A 19,013-nucleotide genomic window follows, 5' to 3' on the forward strand; every position below is an offset into this window, starting at 1 on the left:
GAGAAGTGTTCATCCCATGGTCAACAGTACGGAATGTTTTACGGTCTATTTTACGCTAATACCTGACCAAGATCCAGACGGTGCAGAAGCTAAAACCTCGTGATAAGCAACAACGTTCTGAATTTGCTCTTCGATTTCTAACACGGATCGAAGCTGATGACCTATATCTCTAACGTCGATTAGTTGTAGAATTTTGGAACACGTATTATGTTCGAGTATAATGACTTTTCTGGAGACTAGAAATCTACTCTGTAGGAATCAGCATGGGTTTCGAAAAAGACGATCGTGTGAAACCCAGCTGGCGCTACACGTCCACGAGACTCAAAGGGCCATAGACACGGGTTCCCAGGTAGATGCCGAGTTTCTTAACTTCCGTAAGGCGTTCGATACAGTTCCCCAGAGTCGTTTAATGAACAAAGTAAGAGCATATGGAGTATCAGACCAATTGTGTGATTGGATTGAAGAGTTCCTAGATAACAGAACGCAGCATGTCATTGTCAATGGAGAGAAGTCTTCCAAAGTAAGAGTGATTTCAGGTGTGCCGCAGGGGAGTGTCGTAGGACCGTTGTTATTCACAATCCATATAAATGACCTTGTGGATAACATCGGAAGTTCACTAAGGCTTTTTATGGATGATGCTATAGTATATCGAGAGGTTGTAACAATGGGTAATTGTACTGAATTGCAGAAGGATCTGCAACGAATTGACGCATGGTGCAGGGAATGGCAATTGAATCTCAATGTAGACAACTGTAATGTGCTGCGAATACATGCAAAGAAAGATCCTTTATTATTTAGCTACAATGTAGCAGGTCAGCAACTGGAAGCAGTTAATTCCATAAATTATCTGGAAGTAGGCATTAGGAGTGATTTAAAATGGAATGACCATATAAAATTAATGGTCGGTAAAGCAGATGCCAGACTGAGATTCATTGGAAGGATCCTAAGGAAACGCAATGCGAAAACAAAAGAAGAAGGTTACACTACACTTGTTCGCCTACTGCTTTAATACTGCTCACCGGTGTGGGATCCGTACCAGATAGAGTTGATAGAAGAGATAGAGAAGATCCAACGGAGAGCAGTGCGATTCGTTACAGGATCATTTAGTAATCGCGAAAGCTTTACGGAGATGATAGATAAACTCCAGTGAAAGACTCTGCAAGAGAGACGCTCAGTAGCTCGATACGGGCTTTTGTTGAAGTTTCGAGAACATACCTTCACCGATGAGTCAAGCAGTATATTGCTCCCTCCTACGTATATCTCACGAAGAGACCACGAGGATAAAATCAGAGAGATTAGAGCCCACACAGAGGCATACCGAAATCTTTTTTTCCACGAACAATACGAGACTGAAATATTAGGGAGAACCGATAGAGGTACTCAAGATACCCTCCGCCACACACCGTCAGGTGGCTTGCGGAGTATGGATGTAGATGTAGATGAGTGACGAGGTACGTTTTAAACTACAAGGTGCAGCAAATGCACGAGCTCCCGAATCTGGGGTACTGTTAAACTATGTGTTCTGCACAATGAGCCACTGCACTCGCCGTATGTGACCGTGTGATGTGGATTCACAAGCACCTTTTACTTTTTTTTTATTCCGATTTTGGCCGTCTAGGGACTGCGTTAAACAACTATTTTTCAATGTACATTTCTCCTATTGCACTCCTCCTCTTTTCTCTTCTGCCAATATGTCTTCATCCTATCTCTGTGCTGCTCCCTTCGGTCTTCTGTCCACACTGTTCCTCCAGTTCTTCTCTTCTTCACTTCAAATCCTTCAAAATGTTGAATTTTGTCTCTCATTAAGTCTCTGTTGGTTATATCATCTTCTCCTATACCCATCTCCTCTAAGTCTGCTTTGACTTCTTTGAACCAGGTAATTTGGGTTCTGGGGTTCTTGTCAAAAAACATGAATATTTTCTTTGTCAGCCTTTCATCATTCATTCTTTTCAAATGGGCGTAAAAGCTTACTCTTCTCTTCCTCATAGTATCTCCCACTTTCTCAATTTTGTCATACACTTCTCTATTACTTCTAAGCTTCCAAGTCCCATTCTCAAACCTCGGCCCAAGTACTCTTCTAATGATTTTTCGCTCCTTTTTTGCTATAGCTGCCATTTCCTTGTTAGTGTTCAAGCACCTTTATTCTTGGTCTATTCTTCTTTGAAGAGAATGCACCCAGAGGGCCTGTCAGGTGTACGGTGACGTCTGCACGTCATCGAGACCTCCATGAACAGCATGTGATTCCAGCTTTGGAAGAGGGCAGCTGTGTGGAAACCACTGTTTTCATGCAAGATGGGGCAACACCTCATGTCTCTTGCGCTTGCCCAGGGAAAGGTCTGCTTAATGAAACTTTCCACGAACGTGTTATCTCGAAAGATTTTCCAGTTGCAGGCCTGCGAGACCACCTGATCTGAATCCATGTGACCTTTGTGTCTGGGGATGTTAAAAGAATGCGTTTACCAGAGACACGTTCGGTCTCTACCCGCTCTGAAGATTGCTGAACTGCTGCGAGCAGCTCTTGATCACATCGTTTTACGAATGCAGCATCTCACTGACGACTCCAGTGCTCATATTGAATGAACTTATACTGAACACCTGCGCCATCTGTGCCCCACTATCCCATGATATTTGCTAAGCCAATGTACTTTGTACTATCAATCTGCGACAGTAAAACTGAGATATACAGTATGTGCTACAATACCTCGTGAAAATGCCTTCTTCCAGTTGTGTATAGTTCCCACAATGGGCCAGAAAATTCTTCCTTATCCACTGCGCTACAGGAAACGAAAAAACTAACAGCACAACACAGCAGTAATTTTATAATGTCTACTGCAATGCTGTGCGCCGGTGGGATTGGCAGCCTAAAATGTTCCAATTTCTATCATTTAATGTCTAAGGAGTCCAGGAATCTAGTGATACACAAGCAACAGGTCTGTTGCACACCCTTTTACTTAGCTGATTTTTAAAAGGGGCTGCAGGGTGTGATTGACGCTAGAGTCACTAAGGATAGGAATGGTGCAGAGGAAGCACGCTTTGTAACAGTGTCTACAATAAATATGGATCGTTAGCTTTCTTTTCTGAAGAGGAGTTGTAGGTGGAACTTGCGGTGCACTGATAATTACTTCACCTAACGCTAAATAAAATGTTAGAATTAAGCGATATCGATAGTCTCATTGGACCATTATTTCGAAGTTTAATAAGACACATAAGAAAAATAAACATAATTTATCTTCCATCAATTAAAAAATAAAAGTGTTCAAATAAAATTCTTTTTCATTCTAAAGTTTAGTTAGATGCTAATGTTGATGATGGTGTGGGAGATGGGGCTGGGTACAAGTTAATATCTGATTACGCTCAGGGGTAATAGTCTCAGAGAGGGTGGGGACCACTGTACAAGGTACTTAGGTACGATTCGTTAATCCCAAAAACTGTGTAATATTGCTAATCAGTAACCAGATACAAATTATACATTTATTACTAATATTTGAGATTTCGTTTGAATGCAGACTGTTAGCGTAATCGTGTATACATGACAAATAATATTCAGTAAGCATTGCTGACACACACCACATCGCTCACATTCCTCACAAAATTAACTTCCATAAGGCGGAAATTCCTTTGGGAGAACCGGTCTAAGTTATTTGATGCTCCTTTAACTTTCCTTAGATTTTCGTTGCACTTGTCTCCTGGATTATAAGTTGCAAGTTCAGCAAGTTACAGGCGGGAGTACGTAATAGGCGCTTTTCTTTTCAACATATCTCTCACTCTTTCTTTACGTGTAAAACGAATTGAAGCACATGTGGTGGGTTCATGGTATATACGTACTCGAGAAATATAACGTTCTTCTTCTAGGAAACTTTTTTTCACAAATATTTAATTAAATGATAAATATTATTGGATTCATTTTGTTTCTCGGTTAAAAACCGGAATAATTACGTGTCTCGAATGATTTTCTCAGTACACCAGGACATTTATAAGGAAACCGGGACTGTCCCGTCAAAATTAGGACGTCTGGTCAGACTAAATTAAGCTAGAGAGAAAAATCACAGTAGATACGACAATGAAAAATGTATCACTTGGTAGAGTATTTCAAAGGATTTATATTCCCGCGGCAGAAGTGCCAAGTATCGTCGCCAGAGTGCAGCATGGTCGCATGAAGTGAAAATTTCGATTCCACAGCAGCGTGCGCAAGCAGTAGTGAAGTTTGCAGAAACAAAATCGCCGATTTCTGTGCAAAGACACTATCATCGTGTGTCTGAATGTGATCCATTTGACGTGTAAGCAATTAAGGAATGGTACAGGAAGTTTCTGGCAACAGGAAGTATTCTGAAACTTTCTGGCAGTGCACGATACGGATTTCAGAAGAGACAGTGGAGGACATCAGACAAACGTTTCTCAGGAGCCCACGTGTCAATTCGTTGAGCATCTAGGCAACTTGATGTGCCTCGATCAACATTGCATCGTGTAGTTCACCAGCGTCTTCGTGTGTGTGCTTACAAAGTGCAAATTCTGAAACATCTGACGCCGAACGACAAACCACGCAGACAACAATTTGCTGTGGATATGTTGTAGCGTATTGTAATGGATGCCAGATTCCTGGAAAGATGTTTGTTCTCAGGTGAGGCAACCTTTCATCTATTAGGAAGGTTTAATACGCATAATGTTTGCATTTGGGGTTCACAAAATCATAGAATATGCGATTGCAACAATAACAGAGGAAATGTTACAAAGAACTAGACAAGAAATTGAATATAGACTAGATATTCTTCGCGCTATAAATGGTTCACATGTGGAGGTGTATTGATGATAAATAAATAAATTCTTTGATATGCTCTACAATGTGGTGCATTTTTCTTTCTCGTATCTGCTATGGTATTTTTCCTGGGTCTTTGAAATGGGGGAGGTTTGAGTGGGACACCCTGTATTCTGCAAGATTGTGTACGCTCACCGGACAAAATGTATACAGTACACTGGTCAATTTGGGACGCCGTAGATGCTGTAGAACTGGTACCACATGGTCATGTGGCCCTCCGTGGCTGACGCAAGGCATGGCAGTAAAGTGGCGTCCATGTTTCAGTCGGTTGTGGGAAATCAGAACAGTAAGATAGGTCGACGTGGGTACTTGACAGAATGGCGGGAAAGAACTATGGTGTTTTGACATGTCCATAACCATGCTGTGAATAAAGTTGTACGTTTAATGGAGGTTTCAAGACAGATTGTCCATTGGGTCTAGAAGCCAAGTGACACAGAGTAAGAACAGTAATCATAAAAAGATTCTGCCCAACACCGACCAGAGACTATGTCATGCCGTGTCAATGACAATCGTTTTTTATCCGACAATCATTGCTGCTGTTAGTGAATGTAGGACCACCTTGACCATTTCACCAACAAACACTGGATGGGGAACTGCAAGCAATGGGAATCTGGAGTCGGATACCTTCCAAAAGCCCATTACTAACGGCGGCACCTAAAACTGCACGACTTCAGTGACTCAAACCTGGAAATTAGATGACTATAGGCGTGTAGTATGGTTCCGTCGAGACGCTGCTTTGCCTTTTTTCAAACAGTACAAGGCGAAGAGTGCACCAGGGGCACAGTAAGGGATATCACCTGCAACGCATGGCATGTGTAGTTCAGGTTTGTTGGTGGTTCTGTGGTGTTTCCGGGTGGTTTCCTGTACCATCATTAATTCAGGGCCGGCCGCGGGGGTCTAGCGGATCTAGGCGCGCAGTCCGGAACCGCGCGACTGCTACGGTCGCAGGTTCGAATCCTGCCTCGGGCATGGATGTGTGTGATGTCTTTAGGTTAGTTAGGTTTAAGTAGTTATAAGTTCTAGGGGACTGATGACCACAGATGTTAAGTCCCATAGTGCTCAGAGCCATTTGAACCATTAATTCAGGTTATCATGAACGTGAACTAGGATGCTCATTTATTCTATCATTTGCGGTGACGAATTATTGCCTTTTCTTCGAATCTTCATGATCCGATCACAGGGTACACATCTGCCTTCTAAGATGACAACACCTGTGGTCACAGGGCTTCACGCATACGTTCCTGGTTTGACGAACACTCACGCGACTTACTGCATTTCAACTAGGGTGCTAAATCATCCGATGTTAACCTTGTAGAAAATGTCTGGAAATATATGGAACAGTGTAGTAGTCAATCTCCCGTAATTTTTTAGCTCCATGGCCTCCAATAAATGAGTGCGTTCAGCTGTATATGGAATACTGGAAGAAACTTACGGACTCTCTTTCTTATCGATGTCAGGCCATTTTCCAGGGTGCAATGTGCTGTTTGTTCTGGTGACTAATTTTTTTGTGCGGTAGACTTAGGGATGCAAACTGCTAGAGGGCTATGACTCAGAACAATGTGAGATAGACTTCCGAAGAAAGAACACGCCCACGCATTGGATGCTACTGAAAGCTGCTATACTCTAGGGGTCACAACGTATAAGTAGGTATTAACAGACTTGTTGATGGTATAAAGGATGAACAGGCAACCACAGTGAGAGTGTATTTTTGTTTTAAGAGAGAGAGTATATGTTCGCATGTTGGATGTTAGGCCATGAATGTAAAGAACAGTACAGCGTGCACTCTTCTGCTGAACATTCATTTCTGCAACTAGTCTTTTGATTCGACTACACGAGCTAGTTAAAACTTTTCACAACAATTCAGTGGCCTACTGCTTGTAACCCTGAAGCGGTCACCTTCCATCTTTGTAGCCTACAGGTATTTAATTCCTGGCTAGACAGAAGGCGGCCTGAACCTGCAGCCTACAATGAGACGTGTCACGCTGGTGTGAGTGTATGCGACAGAAGCTGCAAGCAAAAACTATGTTTAAGATTGATTCTCGTTATTTGGGATGGAGAGGAAACAGTTGATAAAACGTTAAACTCTAGTTGCTGGTTATCAACCATACCAACAAACATCGACGAATAAGTGGAACAAACAAAATCAGAGGCAATTACAGTGTTAGGGTCTTCATTCAAAATGATATGGGTAACTAGAAAATTGTTCACGAATTGTGCTTCACAAATTTTCTGCAGTAAATCGGAATACTACATAAACGAAGATTGAAACAGATTTCATAGATACGTGTGAATTATATTTATCTTTGGTGAAAACCATCATAACAGGGGGGAGTTCTTTGTAGTACCAGTTTCATCCGGAGTAGAAACAGTTAAACACCACAGTCGCAATCCACGGCAGTGTAGATCAGATACGACGGATAGCTAACAGTATGTGACATCAGTGCTCAGTACTTTTCAGATGCATCTTGTACGTCAAGGATGGGACATCATTCCTTTTCCGTTGAAGGTCCCCGTATTTGTTGTCATCTGAACGCGTTAGGTATATGTCTTAACGATGTCTACTTTAATGTTATCCACAAATTCTCGATGCTGTACGTGACTGATGCATGCATAAATTTCATCTAATATATTTCTATACAGCATATGTCACATTAGTCGTATAAATAGTCAATTATGCAAAATTACTGAAAGTGATTAGTCTCATTTCCGTTGTCAGCGTTCACTGAGGTGACGAAAGCCATGGGATAGCGATATGCACATATACAGATGGCGATAGTATCGCATACATAAGGTTCAAAAGGGCAGAACATTGACGGGGCTGTCATTTGCACTCAGGTGATTCATGTGGAAAGATTCCCGACGTCATTGTGACCGCACGACGGGAGAAGACAGACTCTGAACGCGGAATATTGTTGGAGTTAGACGCATGGGACAGTCCATTTCGGAATTCGTTAGGGAATTCAATACTCTGATGTCCACAGTTCCAAGACTGTGCCGAGAATACCATATTTCAGGCATTAGCTCTCACCTCGGACAACACAGTGGCCGACGGCCTTCACTTACATCTACATCTACATCTACATCTACATCTACATCCATACTCCGCAAGCCACCTGACGGTGTGTGGGGGAGGGTACCTTGAGTACCTCTATCGGTTCTCCCTTCTATTCCAGTCTCGTATTGTTCGTGGAAAGAAGGATTGTCGGTATGCCTCTGTGTGGGCTCTAATCTCTCTGATTTTATCCTCATGGTCTCTTCGCAAGATATATGTAGGAGGGAGCAATATACTGATTGACTCTTCGGTGAAGGTATGTTCTCGAAACTTTGACAAAAGCCCGTACCGAGCTACTGAGCGTCTCTCCTGCAGAGTCTTCCACTGGAGTTTATCTATCATCTCCGTAACGCTTTCGCGATTACTAAATGATCCTGTAACGAAGCGCGCTGCTCTCCGTTGGATCTTCTCTATATCTTCTATCAACCCTATCTGGTACGGATCCCACATCGCTGAGCAGTATTAAAGCAGTGGGCGAACAAGCGTACTGTAACCTACTACCTCCTTTTTTCGGATTGCATTTCCTTAGGATTCTTCCAATGAATCTCAGTCTGGCGTCTGCTTTACCGACGATCAACATTATATGATCATTCCATTTTAAATCACTCCTAATGCGTACTCCCAGATAATTTATGGTATTAACTGCTTCCAGTTGCTGACCTGCTATTTTGTAGCTAAATGATAAAGGATCTATCTTTCTGTGTATTCGCAGCACATTACACTTGTCTACATTGAGATTCAATTGCCATTCCCTGCACCATGCGTCAATTCGCTGCAGATCCTCCTGCATTTCAGTACAATTTTCCATTGTTACAACCTCTCGATACACCACAGCATCATCTGCAAAAAGCCTCAGTGAACTTCCGATGTCATCCACAAGGTCATTTATGTATATTGTGAATAGCAACGGTCCTATGACACTCCCCTGCGGCACACCTGAAATCACTCTTACTTAACGACCGAGAACAGCAGCGTTTGCGTAGAGTTTTCAGTGATAACAGACAGCCAACACTGCTTGAAATAACCGCAGAAACTAATGTGGGGTGCACGAGGAACGTACCCGTTATGGCAGTGCGGCGAAATTTGGCGTTGATGGGCTGTGACACTAGACGACCGACGCGAGTGCCTTTGCTGACAGCACTATGTCGCCTGCAACGCCTCTCCTGGGTTGGTGACCATAACGATTGGACCCTAGACGACTGGAAAAACCGCTACCTGGTCAGATGAATCAGATTTCGTTTGGTAAGAGCTGGAGTGTGGCGCAAGCCCCACGAAGCCATGGGCCCAAGTTGTTAACAAGGCACTGTGCGAGCTGTTGGGGTATTAATGGTGTATAATGGTGTGGGCTGTGTTTGCATGGAATAGACTCGGTGCTTTGCTCAAACAGAGCTTATCATTGACTGGAAATGGTTATGTTCAGCTACTTGAAGATAATTCGAAAACATTCAACGATGAAATTTTCATGGACGACAACGTATCTTATCTCCGGGACACAACTTGTCGCAACTAGTGTGAAGAACATTCTGGACAATTGAGATAAATGATTTGGCCACCCAGATCGCCCGACATGAACGCCATCTAACTTTTATGTGACATAATCGACAGGTCAGTTCGCGCAGACAATGCTGCACCGGCAACACTTTCTCAATTATGGACGGCTGTAGAGGTAGCAGGTCTAACAATATCACCACATGCAAAATAGGTTAGAAATCAGATTAATAATGTTGCTCACGCAGCATATGTCGCTTTATCGGGCAACAACAAAGTTATTGACTGTGGATGGTATCGTCAGAATGGAAATAATGAAGTCACAGCAAAAAAAAAGTCATTAATTTTGGCACTTATCTTGAATGGATTCCCACGTAGATTTCGTCGAAGTTGTTATGGCTCATCTTGTTGATTCTAGGGTGATTCCACTTTGACTGCTAGAAGGTCGAGATCTGTATTTTAGCAATATTTCAAGACCTAACAAATGCGTTTTTCAGGAAATTCTTAATGATCAAACAATCCCACATCAGAATAACGGTATGGTAGAAATAATTTTTGACTTGGTGTTCACGATCCACATTTTTATTAAACTTCTTGTAAATTCACATATAATTCTTCTTAGTTGTCACATCATCAAGAAAACAGTTTTGTATCAATCTTCATATATTTAATTTCCACTTTAACCAAACACAAGACTTGACTGTTCTTTTACTAAGCGAAATAACAACTTAACTTCTGCAAAGTGAACCAAAGACGGGTCTGTGTGCGGTTCCAAGCGGTTCCAAGTAAGTCAAAGATTATGACAGTCTCACTGAAATGAATGCACACAAGAACCATATCACTGTAATATATCGATACATCGGAGTACCTATACATTAATGAAACCAAATGTGAGTATTGTCACAAAAATATGTCTATTACTTCGCAGAAAAGTATTACGATATTATTGGTATCCAGAACTGTGGTTGAAGTGCCGTAATGGTTGGTTGGTTTGGGGAAGGAGACCAGACAGCGTGGTCATCGGTCTCATCGGATTAGGGAAGGATTGGGAAGGAAGTCGGCCGTGCCCTTTCAGAGGAACCATCCCGGCATTTGCCTGGAGTGATTTAGGGAAATCACGGAAAACCTAAATCAGGATGGCCGGACGCGGGATTGAACCGTCGTCCTCCCGAATGCGAGTCCAGTGTCTAACCACTGCGCCACCCCGCTCGGTGAAGTGCCGTAATGGTCACGTAAATAAAGAACCATTACACAAGGCTCAATATTTCTGCAGGGGCTTCCAACGACTTGTTGAGTCCATGCCACGTCGAGCTGCTGTACTACACCGAGCAAAAGACGATCCGACAGGACATTAGGAGGTATCGCACGACTTTTGATATCTCACTGTATATAAAAAATGGTGAATAAAGTATTAGTGTATCATGTCAATGATTAGCATTTACATGAGGAACTATCAACGGGCTTGCCGTAGTAGTAACATCGGTTCCCGTCAAGTCACCGAAGTTAATTGCTGCTTGCCTTTGTTAGCACTTGGATGAGTGATGGTCCAGTGTGCCAAGCGCTGTTGGCAGGCAGGCTGCACTCACCCATTGTGTGACAAACTGAGGACCTACTTGATTGAGATGTAGCGGCTGTAGCCACGAAAACTGACAGCGGCTGGGAGAGTTGTGTGCTGACCACATGCCTCTCCACATCTGCAGCCAGTGACGCCTATGAGCTGAGGATGACACGGCGGTCGGACGACACCGTTGAGCCTTCAAAGCCTGTTCGGATGGAGTCAGTCAGACACAGGAGGTACATACTCAAATTAACCAGTCTACTTATTCTCAGTGTCTCTGGTGATCACTGAAATAGGTTGAAAACTGCTTTATCACAGTCATGAGGAAAATGTATGACATTCTTTATTGTAATTGCTCTGGAGTTGCTCAATCTCTGTTTTTTCAGGGCATTGCCGAAAGGGCTCTGGATAGAATTTACAAGTTTTATAAAACTTACATATTCGATCATCAATACTCAGCACTTCGTCATTTTGTTTTCCACTTGGCACTATTACATTAATTGTTTAGGCAGGAGTAAAGTATTGTCCTGAACTACGTGAATAGTTACATACAATACAGAAATGATGGCTTAAGGTTCTCAAGGGCGATAGCTATAAATAAGACTCTCATCTGGAGGTTCAAAAAATGGCTCTGAGCACTATGGGACTCAACTTCCGAGGTCATTAGTCTCATAGAACTTAGAACTAGTTAAACCTAACTAACCTAAGGACATCACACACATCCATGCCCGAGGCAGGATTCGAACCTGCGACCGTAGCGGTCTCGCGGTTGCAGACTGCAGCGCTTAGAACCGCACGGCCACTGCGGCCGGCTCATCTGGAGGAACTTGTGTTGTGCGGTCCTGCCTTGAGTGGATTTTAAAATCCCGCCACCTACCGTGCACGGCATTCTCTGTCAAAGTGACGGTCCCTGGCGGCTGTTATCACGACCTAGCGCTTGCAATGGCCAGCAAGTGTGGGGACTTCTCTCTTGTAACGTGCAGTAGTGCGGAACTAGCTAGCAGCAGGGGCCGCCTCTAGCGGTTTTAATGATAGGTTTTCCTCGTCGTTTCGGCGAGGCGTGAAATGATGTATTTAGATCTTGTTGTATCAGGCTTTCCTTCACGCCGTCGTGAGCAGTAGACTGGAGTTTCATAGTGTAAAGTACTCTCCCAAGTAGCTGGACTGCTTAAAGTGTTTTGCTCAGTTGTTCGACCGCTGTTACTCATTCGTTTCTTTTCCGGTGAATTTAGGCACCACGTTTACGGAAACCGGTTTTGGATCGCTTTACGAAGTTTCCAGAGAGACATGAAGTTCCTATTCGTATATTAACATCTCCCATGTGGGCGAAACGTCCGGAGGTTTAACCCTCGAAAGTTTATTCCCAATGCTGGGTACTGCCAGCTGTACATTGAGATCAGAGCGATTGCACCATTCGCATAGTGAGTTCACTCAGGTCCAACGAAACCTGCACAGAGTTAACTACTACGCGGTAATCACCTGGAAACGGGAGTGTTTTTGAATTGTTTCTCTCCGCTCTAACGTGGCTTGGAAACTTGCTTATGAAATGTGAAAGTAGTGACTAGATCTGGTCATGGTCTTTCAGCAGTAGTGTAATGTTTGTTTCCTGCGACAGGCACCGGCAACCTGTTCTCGGAGTGTTTTTGTAGTGAGTTTGGTTGACGTATATGTTATGGTCAGTCATGTATCACTGTTCGGCAAACGGTTTTGACTCCATCGTGAGTGGTTCCGCAATGACGCGTGATCGGTGACAGACACACATGTGTCGTGCGTGTATCGTAGGCGAAACCACGCGAAGGATAAGTGCTTATATTGTGTTTTGAGATCCTTGTGGCATCCGTTTGAAATCTCAGATTGATTCCGTATCTCGGTGATACGATAGGGCAGTAGTTTATTGACGAGGAAAGAAGTTTTGCATGTCATTCGTGAGGAACGACCAGTAATTCTCGTGCGTGTACTGTGTGGAATCTTGAGTAACTAAATTGAGACTGGAGGCACCGCTGTACATTAAATTTGTCACTCAACGACGTTGTCGGAAGACATGTGGTTTGAGAGAGCCGATTTTGAGAGTGCCAAATCTCACTAGTTGAGTTTAATTAATTTTTCATAGTCTTGTTGAATGGTTGTTGGACGGAAGTACACTTCTTTTGTTATGTTGTTGTTCTGTATTTACCTTGAGTATTCTCTTCGTGATTTTGATAGTACTTCTGTGTCGAATACAAGTCCGTGCATTTATTGTAAGTCGTAGGCATGTGGTGGTCATGGTGCGGCTCGAGGATCGTCGTTGTATTTTGTCTGGTTGTAAGAAATGGTCGGCCGGGGTGGACGAGCGGCTTTAGGCACTACAGTCTGGAACCGCGCGACCACTACGGTCGCAGCCGCGTGGGATTAGCCGAGCAGTTTAAGGCGCTGCAGTCATGGACTGTGCGGCTGGTCCCGGCGGAGGTTCGAGTCCTCCCTCGGGTATGTGTTTGTTTGTCCTTAGGATAATTTAGGTTAAGTAGTGTGTAAGGTTAGGGACTGATGACCTTGGCAGTTAAGTCTCATAAGATCTCCCTCACATTTGAACATTTGAACTACGGTCGCAGGTTCGAATCCTGCCTCGGGTATGGATGTGTGTGATGTCCTTAGGTTGGTTAGGTTTAAGTAGTTCTCAGCTCTAGGGGACTGATGACCTCAGAAGTTAAGTCCCATAGTGCTCAGAGCCATTTGAACCATTTGTAAGGAATAAGGTCCCTGTTGGTCTGTTATGTGAACATTTCGTATTCTTATCCGTCCTGGTTATTTTACGGACGTGTGCAAATTTATAAAATTGTGCCCTTGTGGTGCATTAGAAACAACGGACGTGCGTTCGTTATCGAGTTTGTCCACTTTCCTCAGTCCATGTCTTCAGCTCTCATCTGCAAAGTCCTCTAGCGAGAACTGTTGTAATTCTTTAGTGACAAATTACCCTATGGCGCTGGTTACTATTAAGGCCACCGTTTTAAGCTGGGTTTTACTGTCAGTGTTGATCAGTCTAGTGCCTGTTTAGGTCAAAATGGTTCAATGGCTCTGAGCACTATGGGACTTATCATCTGAGGTGATCAGTCCGCTAGAACTTAGACCTACTTAAACCTAACTAAACTAAGGACGTCACACAATCCATGCCCGAGGCGGGATTCGAATCTGCGACCGTAGCAGTCGCGCGGTTCCGAACTGGAGCGCCTACAACCTCTCGGCCACAGCGGCCTGCCCTGCTATTAACTGGAAGCCTGGATTACGGTACGGTTAGTGTCGTTATTTCATTGTGCGTGCTGCCGTCATGTTTAATTTTTATTGAGGTCAGAAATGCTGAAGTCCCGATGTAATGACTGGTCTCCACAAGTTGTAGTGCACTGGAGGATTGAATCTTTTGGTGTGGTTTTAAATATGGTTAGCCAGCCAGTCAGCCAGTGGAGCTGTTGTTTGAACTGAGATCACGTGGTTATTCAGGTCTCTGTTTCAGAGCAAGAGTGCTTCCGTTTTGCCATTAGTTTTACACTCTCAGCAGTTGAGGGGTGGGCGCCTGTAACATCCCCCTCACTTATCAACCTTAATGACAGTGAAAAATTAAACCGCGTGTACCTAATGGAAATTTGGGAAAAAGCAATCGTCACCGAAGTTAATCTGTCGGTAAAGAGGGAGGAAAGGGTTGCATCTAAATGAAAGGAAAAATGCAAATGAAACTGGTGGAAATTAATTTTGAAAAGGGGTAAAGTTAATAAAGGAAGTAAATGTGCGGCCGTTACGTTAGCAATTAGCCAGCGGTAATTAGATATTTGAGATTTGGGGGAAATTACGGTCGCCAGTCCTATGGACAATTATTATAGTAACTGAAAACGAAAGGTTATTACACATATAACTAGCACCAGAAGCGTGGCAACTGAAGGTTGACACGTGTAGTGTGAAAACTGAAAGTTTGCCAGAAGTAATAAATTTCGCTACACTCTGACTTAATTTAGCAAAAGAATTAATAAAACCGGAAAATTGAAAGGTAATTTAGTTACTGAAATTAATAGTGAGCTTCGTTTCTGAAGCACATCGAAATTCAGTAAAATACGGTTAGTCTTGGGCTACCTCAACAATCATTTCAAAAACTACTTGAATCTACGCAATTTAGAAATAAGAGATTTAACTTTGAACTTGAATTAAATGATTCTGAATAATTAACAATAGTAAAATTTAGTACGTACCAAGCTAAGCTGCAGTCACAGGTAAGTTAAAATATGGTAACAAAACTCGCACTCTTAATTTCTGCTTGTGTAATCTAAATATTGTAGCCAGCTATGAATACTTTAACTGAACGTTGAAATTAACACAGTGAAATTGAACGATATTACTCTAATGCTGGCGTTTGAATTCAACGACACTCGAGTTCATTCCGGAAAAGGAAGGGACCCTGCTTGGTAATGCAATTGGGACAATGAGCAACAAATGTTCATGCTAAGTTGCTGTAATTTTAGTTATGAAAATGGAACAGTTTGAAAAGCTGAGGTCTGCCATACAGTTCTAAAACTTTACGTGCTTCCAGTCTTCCTTGTTGGTTGATTCAAAGTTTGAAGTCGTCGATCGAGGAGGTGGCGACAGTCACTCATTGTCGGCCGTCGCTGTTGCAGAAGCTGGATGTTGGCGCGCCTTCTTCTCGACATGGTCTCCAGCCAAAACGGGCTCTTGATGTGTGCCAGCTAATGCTTCCCGTCCGCGACACCGTGTCAGAAACTATCATAGCAACTCGAGGGCAGTTACATGCTGCTAAACCCCGAAAGCGCGGCAACTCGCGGGAGCGTCACACAACACACCTGCTCCACTACCCTCCTCCAGCCAGACTCTCCCTGCTCTGCCCGCGCTCCACGCGGCAGAGTTAACACTACCGAAGATCCTAAACACTTTGGTTCTCCACACGACCTATCGATATATTCGTTCGATAGCATAGTTTTCCCTAGGCAAGACCCAGCGTAACAATACAAATACTATTTACAAAACAAACCAATTATACATCGACATAAATGCATATATATATATATATATATATATATATATATATATATATATATACAAATAGTAAAACAATTACAATATATGAAGACACAGAAATGTCATATCTTGAGGTAACAAAACAAGGAAAAAAATCATATTACAATAGATGGAAATAGGAGGATATGCATTTCCGGCGTTACACGCCGTCGTAGAGCCACCGATGCCGCGCTGGTACACCCGGGTCAGGTTCTCATATCTGGCAGACGGCTCATTACAGGGATGCCGGGCGTTCCAAATTGGCGTCGCATCTGGGGACGCGTTAATGAAATCTCAGAAAACTGGTTTGGCTCTCGTGGCCACTTGTTGACAAATTGTCTGTCGGCTTCTGTCTCGGGTTCTTCGGTCAACGTTTGTTTCATGATTTTTCTAACTTTCGGCCAGCACGAGTAGCTGGCATTGTCGAAGCTTCACCCTCCACTGCTGGTGGTGGAAAGGAGCCGAGCTGGCCGTCGCGGGTTTTACGTATCTGGCGCGCAAACGTCCGAGGGCTTTCACATGGTCATTACCTCTGCCATTATTCCCTTGTTACCAGCAACGGCCGTTCGCTGCAGCACGGGAATCCAGGATCCGTTCATCTTGAAGCTATCTTGTGTCTTGTTGAAGCTGTTGTCATATATGCGTACTTCTGTAGCTTCCATGAACAGTCGGATATGATAGCTCTTCTCTACAGCATGAACTTCTGTGTCGCCGAATGTTACTTTGTGATTGGTCTCACATAGCGTGTGCTCCGCGATGACCGCTTTCTCCACCTGCCCCAACCTGCAATGCCACTTGGGTTGACTGATCGTCCAGTCATTTCAGCACAGACTTTTCCACATGTACATGGTACGCCGCATATTCCCGACATTGCAGGTCCCTTTTCCCCTTTGCCGATGTCAGACACTACATCTACATCTACATCTACATGGATACTCTGCAAATCACATTTAAGTGCCTGGCAGAGGGTTCATCGAACCACCTTCACAATTCTCTACTATTCCAATCTCGTATAGCGCGCGGAAAGAATGAACACCTATATCTTTCCGTACGAGCTCTTATTTCCCTTATTTTATCGTGGTGATCGTTCCTCCCTGTGTAGGTCGCTGTCAACAAAATATTATCGCATTCGGAGGAGAAAGTTGTTGATTGGAATTTCGTGAGAAGATTCTGTCACAACGAAAAACGCCTTTCTTTTAACGATTTCCAGCCCAAATCCTGTATCATTTCAATGACACTCTCTCCCATATTCCACGATAATACAAAATGTGTCGCCCTTCATTGAACTTTTTCGATATATTCCGTCAATCCTATCTGGTAACGATCCCACACCGCGCACAGTATTCTAAAAGAGGATGGACAAGCGTAGTGTAGCCAGTCTCCTTAGTAGGTCTGTTACATTTTCTAAGTGTCCTGTCAATAAAACGCAGTCTTTGGTTAGCCTTCCCCACAACATTTTCTATGTGTTCCTTCCAATTTCAGTCGTTCATAACTGTAATACCTAGGTATTTAGTTGAATTTCCGGCTTTTAGATTAGACTGATTTATCGTGTAACCGAAGTTTAATGAGTTCCTTTTAGCACTCGTGTGGATGACCTCACACTTTTCGTTATTCAGGGTAAACTGCCACTTTTCGCACCATTCAGATATTTTTTCTAAATCGTTTTACAGTTTGTTTTGATCTTCTGATGACTTTATTTGTCGATAAACGACAGCGTCATCTGCAAACAACCGAAGACGGCTGCTCAGATTGTCTCCCAAATCGTTTATATAGATAAGGACCAGCAAAGGGCTATAACACTACCTTGGGGAACGCCAGAAATCACATCTGTTTTATTCGATGACTTTCCGTCAATTACTACGAACTATGACTCTCTGACAGGTAATCACAGACCCAGTCACATAACTGAGACGATATTCAATAAGCACGCAATTTCACTACGAGCTGCTTGTGTGGTACAGTGTCAAAAGCCTTCCGGAAATCCAGAAATACGGAATCGATCAGAAATCCCTTGTCAATAGCACTCAACACTTCATGTGAATAAGGAGCTAGTTGTGTTTCACAAGAGCGATGTTTTCTAAGCCCATGTTGACTGTTTGTCAATAGACAGTTTCCTTCGAGGTAATTCATAATGTTCGAATACAATGTATGTTCCAAGAAAAAAAGTTTATAAACTGTTAGTTTATATAGTCTTCACGTTGTGTTCGTGCAGTACAGGGACTTTTTTGTCCGTCGCTGTGGAAATGTACAGCAGAAAATCCGTACTCTACATTCTTTTTGCGATGTACCACTTTGCCGATGTTTTCTTCTGTGACACGTTTTATTTAAGTAGTGGAGTACTCTTCGCTCCTCAGAACGTTTTCCAGGTGTTGCATCCTGCGTCTGAGATGCTGCAGCTCACTTATTCGTCTTTCTCGCACGTTAATTATGATTCTTTTTCTGGCTCAGGTGCTGATTTTACAGCGTGTGCAGCTATCGGTCCGTGTGTGTTGATTTTAGATGCATGCTGCGTACAATTTTTTGACAATCCCTAGTGAACAATACACTTTTGTGCTGTACATCACCTCGGCTACACACGACGAAGATATCGTCGACGTATCTGTACCACCCCTTAGGTTTACAACGTGCCAAATCCAGCGTCTGTGCTTAGAAATGTTCCATGAAAAAGTTGGCCATTAATAGCATGGACTGTGTGAGACTGACCACATAGCAAAATTCACTGACAAGAATTTCTTGCTATAGAGAAGACCTATCGTACCCGATTGTTCAGGGAAGCTATAGAAATACAGAAACATGAGAATAGCTTAAACATGAAAGAAGAAAGCCTCAAGGTGGACGGATCCTGGATTCCCATGCTGCAGCGAGCGACCGTTGCAAGTAGCAATGAGAGAACCACAGGGGTAATGACCACGTAAAAGCTCTCGGATGTTGGTGCACCGGGTACATAAAACCCGTGACGGCGAGCTCGACTACTGTCCACCACCAGCAATGGAGGGTGAAGCTTCGACAGCGCCAGCCACTCGTGCTGGCGATACTTCAGAAAGAGCATCAAAGAAATGTCGCCCGAAGAA

This window comes from Schistocerca americana, chromosome 3 (genome assembly GCF_021461395.2).
Source record: "Schistocerca americana isolate TAMUIC-IGC-003095 chromosome 3, iqSchAmer2.1, whole genome shotgun sequence".
NCBI lineage: Eukaryota > Metazoa > Arthropoda > Insecta > Orthoptera > Acrididae > Schistocerca > Schistocerca americana.